The 8,628-nt window shown below is 56.1% G+C and overlaps 1 long non-coding RNA gene across 1 annotated transcript; it reads right to left on the reverse strand.

Moving 5' to 3' along the window:
- Positions 1-264: 264 nt before the first annotated feature.
- LOC140611284 (uncharacterized) lies at positions 265-2,993 on the reverse strand. Its single transcript, XR_012012563.1, has 2 exons — positions 2,062-2,993; positions 265-1,531 (listed from the first exon to the last, which is right to left on the reverse strand). It is a non-coding gene; the product is annotated as an uncharacterized lncRNA (long non-coding RNA).
- Between the last annotated feature and the right edge of the window lie 5,635 nt (positions 2,994-8,628).

Genomic DNA, 8,628 nt, shown 5'->3' on the forward strand with positions numbered 1-8,628 from the left:
TCTGGGGTGCCCCCAGATGCCCATCCTGTCTAGCCTCCGGGTCTTTGCATGGACTTTCCCCCTGTCAGGAGCCCCCCAGCTGATGCCGTCTGTCCCTCTGCTTAGCGCTAGATGTCTCCGATGCCTTCTATCCCTTCCTCCTTCCTTCACTGTTTCTCCCATTAACGGAGGTCGCTTTCCTGCCTTCACTTAGCCCCTAGCACATCCTTCGTATTTAAATGCTTGTTTCCTTCTTTGGTTTGCCCATAAGAGTAAGACAAATAGTTCCTGTTTATTGAGCCTTTATTGTGTGCCAGACGGGGGCCCTATGAAGAGCTGTGGAGGAGGCCGTGACTGGTCACCTAGGACATGAGTCGGGGCCGCAGGATCGATGAGAGGTGGCTGCAACTATGCTAAGTGCCTGTTAACTCTTCCCGACAACCCTGTGACCTTATGGGTGCTTACGTCCCATTTTGCGATGATGAAGCAGTTGTGGGGCCGAAGAGAGAAACTCTCAGCTCCTCGAGTCTTACATTTTTTAAAGCATTTAATGAGCATTTTGTCAAATCTTCACCATGACACTGTGAGACTGGTGCTAGAGTCATCCCCGTTTTACCGAGGGGGAAATTGAGGCTCTGAGCCAAGAAGTCACTGGCCTAAGGTCACCGATCCAGTAACTGGCTGAGCTGGGATTCAAAGGTAGGCTTGTAGGAAATCTTAAGCCGCACGAAGGAATGAATGAGTTAGAGGGCAGCCTTCTGTTCCTTGGCTGTGCCGTTGGGGAGTCTTCATTACTTGGTTTTAATTTGCAGCTATGCGTAGCTGTGAAGGTCAAATGAGCTCACATCCTCAGCAGCTCTTTGAGAACAGGGTGACTGTGTTAGTGTGGGAGGGATTTTTTTCTGGGCTCATACCTGGGTTCTCAGCCTGCCCCGGTTCAGAGGAGAGCCTGGGTTTTCCTCCTGGCCCTGGAGGGCCCGAGACCCTGGGTCTTCCTGGAAGAGGCCCCATGCCCCACGAGGGCCTCCTTATGACAGGTAGGTCCTTGGCTCTTCCCAGGGGAACCCCAGAGAATTTCTTCCTGTTTTTACCTCCCCGTCCCTGGGGACCAGGCCCCAGTAGCTGTAGTGTCAGGAGCAGCCCAAGCCCCCAGAGAGTCTGTGGAGTCCTTTGGGGGGTGGGGGACAGGTGGCATTTCAGGGTAGCTGGGGACAGCCTCGCCAGGCTCAGGGAAGGAAGGAGCGGTTGCCAGGCTGCACAGCTGCCTTCCAGCACTTTGGGGCTGAGCTTCGTGGCTTCCCAGGTACATTCTCAGGGAGGATCTTCACGAATCCTTGCATATGCCCATGAGATGAGTATCCATAATCACGAATGCTCATATTCCTTGGTGGTTTACTAAGTGCCAGGCACTGAGGTGAAGTCTTTGGATTCTGTTTTCTCCTCTCTCGAGTTTATAGAGGAAGAGCCATTATTCATATAGTTCGCACTTGTGGGTGACAAAACCATGCATACGGCAGGTGGTAGAGGCATCTGAGCTCTGTCCAACACCTTCCTGTTAGAAATGTGTTTAACAGATGAGGAGACTGAGGCTCAGGAGGTGGAACGTCTTGCCCAAAGTCCTCAACTCTGCCCTTGAAAACCAGCCCCCCAGCGCCTGCTGGGGCAGCTGAGGGAGGGCGGGAGTTCACTGTTATCCTGGGCTCAGATGGGGAGGCCCCAGGAGTGCCGGGTTTTGGGAAATGCTGTGGGCCTCTGTTTCCTCAGCTATAAAATTGAGGAAGTAAGAGAGGTGTGCCTGACAGACACACTGCTCCTTCCCAAGGCTTCCCCAGCCCCACATTACAAGGCCTGAATTTTCCAGGGCAGAGTTTGGCCCCTGTCCAAGCCCCCTAACCAGCCGGCCCGCCCCCCCCTGGCTTTCCTTCCTCCCCTTCCCCTCACCAGGCTCCTATAACGGAGTCCTGTCAGTGAGTTATTGGCTCAATATTTTTATAGGCTCCCCCAGCAACCTTCCTCCCCCTCCGCCACCCCGTTCCCCCCAAATAAAGGAGCTATAAGACTAGAGCCAAAAACACAGCTCACCGAATGTGCGCCAGGGACCCAGCCCCTGCAAGGGTGAGGTGGAGAACTTTCCATCTGGGCCCAGCCCTGGGCAGGGCCTATTCCCGTTCTCCCTCTGGCGGCTCCTGCCTCCGTCTTCCTGCCCCAGCTGCTCCACAGAAGCCGCTCTGTCCCTCAGGCTGGGCTTACTCCCTGTAGGGCCTCTCACGGTTCTGGGACAGGTAGGGACTGTGTTTACAGGCCAACCCAGAGGCCGTCGGCCAGGAAAGCCGGTCAGTCAGCCTGTCACGGTCTCACAGTCAGACTCTGACCCGCAGCCCGGGCCACACAGTGAGGCAGGGCCACTCGCGACACGAGTCGCAGCAGCTGCGGTCAGCCAGTCGCCCGGCCGGCCTCCACCAGTCAGCTAGTCAGGCAGTCAGCCACTGACTCACAGTTGGACTCAGTTACACCCAATCACAGCTGTTCACACCAGGGGTCATGGTCACAGCCAGCCGCTCAGCCAGCCCGCCCAGCTCAGCCAGTCAGTCAATCAATCGTTCGTTGTCTCAGAGGCAGACTCCGCTACACAGCCAGGGCTACATGGTCAGACGTGGCCTCTCACAGTCTGAGTCACAGCCGTGGTCAGCTGGTCTCCCCCAACTCTGGTCAGTCTCAATCTGTTGACCAACCGGCCAGTCAGCCAGTCGAGGCAGGTCAGTCAGCCTCCCTCATACAGCCAACCAGGCCCCCCGTAGTCATCTGTCACCCAACGGCCAATCAAAATCGGTCAGCCAGTCAGCACATTTAAAGCATGTCAGTTGGCAGGGTGCTGTCTCACAGCTAGGCTCTGTTCCCCTGGTCATCAGGTGGTCTATAGCAGTCAAGGCAGCCAGACACTCGATTTTCAAGGACTAAGGCAAATAGCCATGTCACCCAGCCAGACCCATCCATTGGGCATAGTCAGTTTCTGCCTGTTGGTCAGTCACCAATAGTTATTGGCAGCTACAGCAGCTACAGCTATTAGCCTGGTCAGTCATGGCCATGAAGGAATAGCAGCCGGCCAGCCAGTTGAGAGTCAAGTGTGCACTAAAGGGCACCAGTCAAGGTTCTGGGGTCGTTGTCAGACATCCAGTCCTCAGTCTGAAGAAGGCTGTCAGTCTGAAGAAGACAGCCACTCCCCCAGCCAGCTAACGTCACTCAGGCAAGATCATCACTCCATGCTACTGGGTAGATCACTGTTAGTCACCCAGTTTTCGAGTCAGTTTGAATTAGGAAGCCAACATGTCAACTACCCACCAAGTGCGTTGTTGTCAACCAGTCAATCAGACTTGGAGTCAGCAAGTCCATCTTCTGGTCAACCAGTCACCTAGCCAGTCAAGCTCGATCCATCCACCCAGTTCAGTTGTCCTAGTTAGTCACAGGCTTCCATAGCCTGGGGCCTGGTCAATCCCAACGACAACCAGCCAGCTACCACCAGCCCGTCCCTCATCTCAACTCATCAACACCAAGACAGGCTGGCTTCTTACAGAACCAGATGAATCATTAGTGAATCACAGACAGAAACCCTAAGTGGAACCAGAAACATGCCCGAACCCCTTGCAGCAATGCCCAGAATTAGTGGTCCCAAATCAGCCTCTTGCTCTTGATTCATCAGGAAGGAGGGGTGTGGGGTGGGAAATAAGCCAACATGTAACTCCGATAAAACCCACTTGTCAGCCAGAGAGGCCACAGGCTGATGGCCAAGGAGATGGGGGAGTCCTTGGCCAGCTTTCTACCCCCACCACCTGGATGATCCATGAGGCTTTCCTCAGAGCAGGGACCCCTGTGCTCTTCCAGCGGAAGGAGGCAGGGGACAGTGAGAGCATGAGATGCCCCTGAAATCCCTGGGGTCTTCCTTTTCCTCCCTCCCCTCCCCTTTCTCTCCCCCTCTTTACTGCCCCCTCTATCCTCCATTATGAGCTCCCACCTGCCCTGCTCAGATAAATGCCTAACCCTCCCCATCTGTTCACATCCTGCCCTTGACATCCCATTGTGCCACTCACCTTCCCTACACACGTGCGCACACACACATATACACATGCGCACACACACGCACACACGCCTTGTTTCTTGGCTTGCCTCCTCATTTCAGAACATCCTGTTCCAAGCAGCCTGGGAGAAAACACTGGGCCCCCTCTCTGTCCCGGCCCCTCCCGTCTGCTCTTGAAGCAGTGCAGGGGCCCCTGCTGGATCCCCATCCTGGCATGAGCATCCCTGACCTGGACCTGGATACTGGACGCGGGCAGGATTTTTCCTCCTGCAACCCCTCCTCCTCCAAGCCGGAGGAGAGGAATGTCAAGGAAAAGCCTGGGAGGGAGGTGTCTCACGCACTGAATTCCTGCGCTTGGGCCTGGGGCTTTCCCCGCAGCCAGGCAAGGGTTCCCCAGGCATTCTGGTACCTGCTGGCTGGTCCAGCCAGGATTTCTACGCCTAAGGGGAGAATGTTCATCTCAGAGAGACTAAAGTGGCTTTCTGCTGGAAAGGGGTGTGCTTTTGGGAGAGAGGACTCTCTGGACCCCTTCGAGCACCTGAGCTCAACTGCTTATTAGCCTTGTGACCACACTGGGCACGCTGGGTGTTTAGAGCCTGCGCACCCTCCTCGTTCAGATGGAGATGAGAACAGATCCCACCTCCTAGGCCCTGTGCGAGGATGAAATTGAAAAAGTGTGGAAAGGATTCAGGGCATTCTTGTGACTGCCAGCCTGCTGGGACTGGGTTTTTCCAAGTGGGCAAAATGATAGCCGAGGCCAAAGGGGCTCCTAGAAGCTTCCTCCCCTGCGGCTTCCCTCCGCCTGATTCCACTCACCCCTGCTCTGTCAGAGCTTCTAGTGGCTGAGGGCTCCCTCTGGGTGCCGCACTGCTGTGTGTGCTGTTGACAGTTCACACCGCCCCTTACAGTAACCCAGGAAGTCCGTGCGCTGGCTATGCCCATTTCACGGAGGAAGAAACTGAGGTCCCAGGAGTTGGGAGCATTTGCCCAAAGCCACCGGTAATGAGGGGCAGAGCCAGAACCTGCTGACTCCTAAGGCCCACGAGATGATATAGGGCACCCCCGCCCCTTGTGCTGAAAGCCGCGTGTGTATCCTGCCCCTGCACCCCATGCCCTGCTCCCCGACATCTCGCTCTGGTCTTTCCCCTTCAGAGATGCCTTACACCTTTAGCCCCCCTTTCTTCCTGGCTCCCCTATCGACATCGATCTCTTCTCCCTCTCTCTGGGAGCCTGATGCTCTCTGCTTAATGTCTGTCAATATTCTTCGTTCTTTAGAAATTGAACTTCCAAATGTTAGGGGGCACCAGGCCTCCTGAAATAAAGATGACGTTCCTCAGCTCTCCTTGCTGCCAAGTGTGGACAGATAGCTAAACGGTGGCTGATAGGGCCCAAATAGGGGCTACTCTCTGCCTTTAGGATGTCCTTTTGGTGAACTGGAAAGAGCTCCTCCTCTGAGCAGCTGCGGCTCCTGGGCCCAGGGCTTGGTGAGTCTCTGCGGGATGGGGTCAGCAGGCGGAGGGTGCAGCCCCGCGTCGGGCACTCAGGTGAGGGGCAGGATGGAGACTGGCCTTTCTGTCTCCACTCCCCCAGCTGGGGTGCTGGGGTGAGGGCTTAGGGGGCTAGGTCCTCAGGACTGTCAGCTCTCGGGCTCTGCGCACTTCTCTGCAGAGGGCGGGCAGGGTGGCGGTGCAGTACTGCCCTGAGCTGTGTGGCCTGGGACCCCAAGGCTGCCTGTCCTGGGGCCTGCGACTGTCCCTCTGTCCCCATGAAGCTTGCTTGCCTCCCTCCCACCCTCCTCTCCTCCTTCCATTCTTTCTCCCTCCTTTCCCCTCCTCTCACCTGCCCCCTCTCTTCTCCCTTCTTCCCAGTTGGTCTGTTCTCGGTCCTCCGCCTCCCCTGACTCTCCTCCTCCTCCCTCCGCCCTCTGTCTCTTCTTCTCCCGGTCTCTTTCTGTAGATCTCTAATCTTCTCATCATCTTTCCCTCAAGTGCTCTCTTCCCCTCTCCCTAATTCCGCCTGTAGGTTCCTTTTGTCTGTTTCTGAGTCTCCTTTGGTTTTCTTTTTCCTCCTCTGGGGAATCTGCATGCTTCTGTGAATTCAGTTTTGCAAGAGCTGCCGGGGCCTGTATATTCCCCCAGGTAACCCGGGCCTGACTCCGGGCCTGACTCCGAGCTCCTGTCCCAGGGCTGGTGGGACTGGCCCTATGGAGCCACCCCACCTCTTCGCTGCAGGGTTGGCCTACAGAACAGAACTTCCAGGCCCTTCTGGCCTTTCTCCACACCTTGGTCCTTAGACATCTCGGGGCTGCTCCTCATCCATCACCATCTGCCCCAGCCTGACCGCCCCCCTGCTGGTGCCCTGAGCATCTTCTGACTCCATCCCCTTCCTAGGAAATCATTCCTCTTTATTCCCCCTGGAAACCCAGCCTAATCTAGATTTCACGGCAGCGGGGACAGGCTGTCTCCAAGCCCTGCGGCCACCCCAGAGGGCCTGGCTACCTCCTGGGGCCTGCTGAGAACAAGCCCCAGACAGGCTCTGTCCTGATTCTTTCCCAGCAGCAAAGACAAAACAAACACACACAGACTGAGGTCTGAGTTAAACACCTCTCACACCGCCCCCCTCGCCTTCCTTCTTGACCTACTCTTGACCTCTCTTGTGCCAAGCGGGATGCCCGGGAGGGGGCGGTGCAGCAGGACCCCCTGGGGAGAACCCAGTCAACCAGGCCAGGGGGCAGGCTCCTGTCAGGTCGACCACTCAGTCTTCTAGGCTCCACCAAGGAGAATCTTAGGGCTTAAAGACCCCCTAAGCTTCTTGGAAAGATTGCTAGGGCCCCCGGGGGAGTGGCTGCGTGCTGTTTCCTTGGCTCCTGGCACACCCCTGCACTCCGCTCCTCTCTCCCAGCCTCTGCTCCATCTTTCAGTTCCCTGGCAAGGTGCTCGTGGACACATCTATTCGTCTAGGACTGGTGAAAAACCGAGTGGGTACTGGTGGAGGCAGGCGGGGAGGTGGCGGCCTGGGGACACCTCAGAAACTCCCGTTTGGGATCTGAAAGGAATGTAGGGGAGGACTCTGGGAGAACTAAAGAGGATTTTGGGACGTCATGGTGGTGCTAGGAGAAAGGCTTGTGGCATCCAGATTGCCTCAACCTGTGGGGCCCTGCTTAGATAACAGGGATCTTAATGACTCCACCTGTCAGCTCCTTGCAGGTGGGAGGGGACATCTGAATCTAGAAACCTTCCCATTCCCAGTGAGGACCTGAGGGTTCACCCTTGGGCCTCCTGAGACGGGGCCACCCTGTAGGGGAGATTTCAGTAAGCCACCCTCTGAGGGCCCTCCAAGCCACCCCCAGCAGCTCAGTGGAGGCCTTTCTTTATTTGGATTTGCACTTGGCAGTGAGGACACTTTTTGAGGGGCCTGTGGGGTGGAAGTCAGCCCAGTAGAAGCCCTTCCTTCCCAGGCCCGAGGGGGCTTTGCGGAGACAGCGCCTCTCCCTCCCGCTGAGCACAAACCCACCATTTCCCTCACTTCCAGGCTCCAAGGGGGAGGGCCGGGGCCCAGTGTGAAATGCTCTTAGAGGAATCCCGCTGGGGTGACAAGACTCACAAGAAAAAGGCAGATGGCTCCCCACTGCCCTCGGGCTAACATCCAAATGGCCTGCCTGCCGATTAGCACAGGAGCACAGGCCGCCGTCCTCTCCCGCCTCCTCGCCCGCCGCACGCAGCCCGGCCCAGCCAGGCGAGGTCTTGGGTCTTCAGGGCAGGCCGCCCGGCCCCCGCTCCAGCTCCACCGCTCCGCAGGGACCGCCCTGGCCTCCTTTACCTCTCGGCTAACTCCTCTGCATCCTTCAGGACTTAGATGCCACTCCCTTCAGGAAGCCTTCCCAGAATGCCTCACGGGAGAGGCAGTAGAACGTGATTAGAGTTCGGGCCCACTTGGGTTGGACTCCCACTCACTGGCTCTATCAGTTGCCTAGGGCTGCAGAAACAAAGTGCCAGACTTGGGGACTCCAACAAATGAGATTCATTGTCACACAGTTCTGGAAGCTAGAAGTGTGAGATCAAGGTGTCAGCAGAGTTGACTGTCTGAAGGCCCTTGCAGGAGAATCCGTTCCAGGCTTTTCTTCTAGATTGTGGTAGCCTCAGGCATTTCTTAGCTTGTAGATGGCAAGCTCCCTGTGCTTCCACCTGGTCTTTTCCCTGTGTGATGTGTCCAAATTTCCTTTTTTTAAAAAAATAAGGATGCCAGTCATATTGCATTAATGCCCACCCTAATGAACTCAACTTAACGACCTCTTGGAAAACCCTCTTTCTAAATGAGGTCACATTTTGAAGTGTGGGGTGGGGGTTACATTTCAATTTATCTTTTTGGGGAGATACACTTCAGCCCATAACACTTGTGACATAGAGTATGTTGCCGAATTTCTCTGAGCCCTGATTTCCTCATCTATTAGATGAGGATTGTGAAAGGGAGAATTGCCCCAGGACCCTGGGGACTTTGGTTCAGGCTCAGTTCCATTGACCAGCGCTGTGACCTCAGGCGACTCCCCTAACCTCTCTGAATCTGTGATCTGCTGCTGA

Source organism: Canis lupus, chromosome 19 (assembly GCF_048164855.1).
Source record: "Canis lupus baileyi chromosome 19, mCanLup2.hap1, whole genome shotgun sequence".
NCBI lineage: Eukaryota > Metazoa > Chordata > Mammalia > Carnivora > Canidae > Canis > Canis lupus.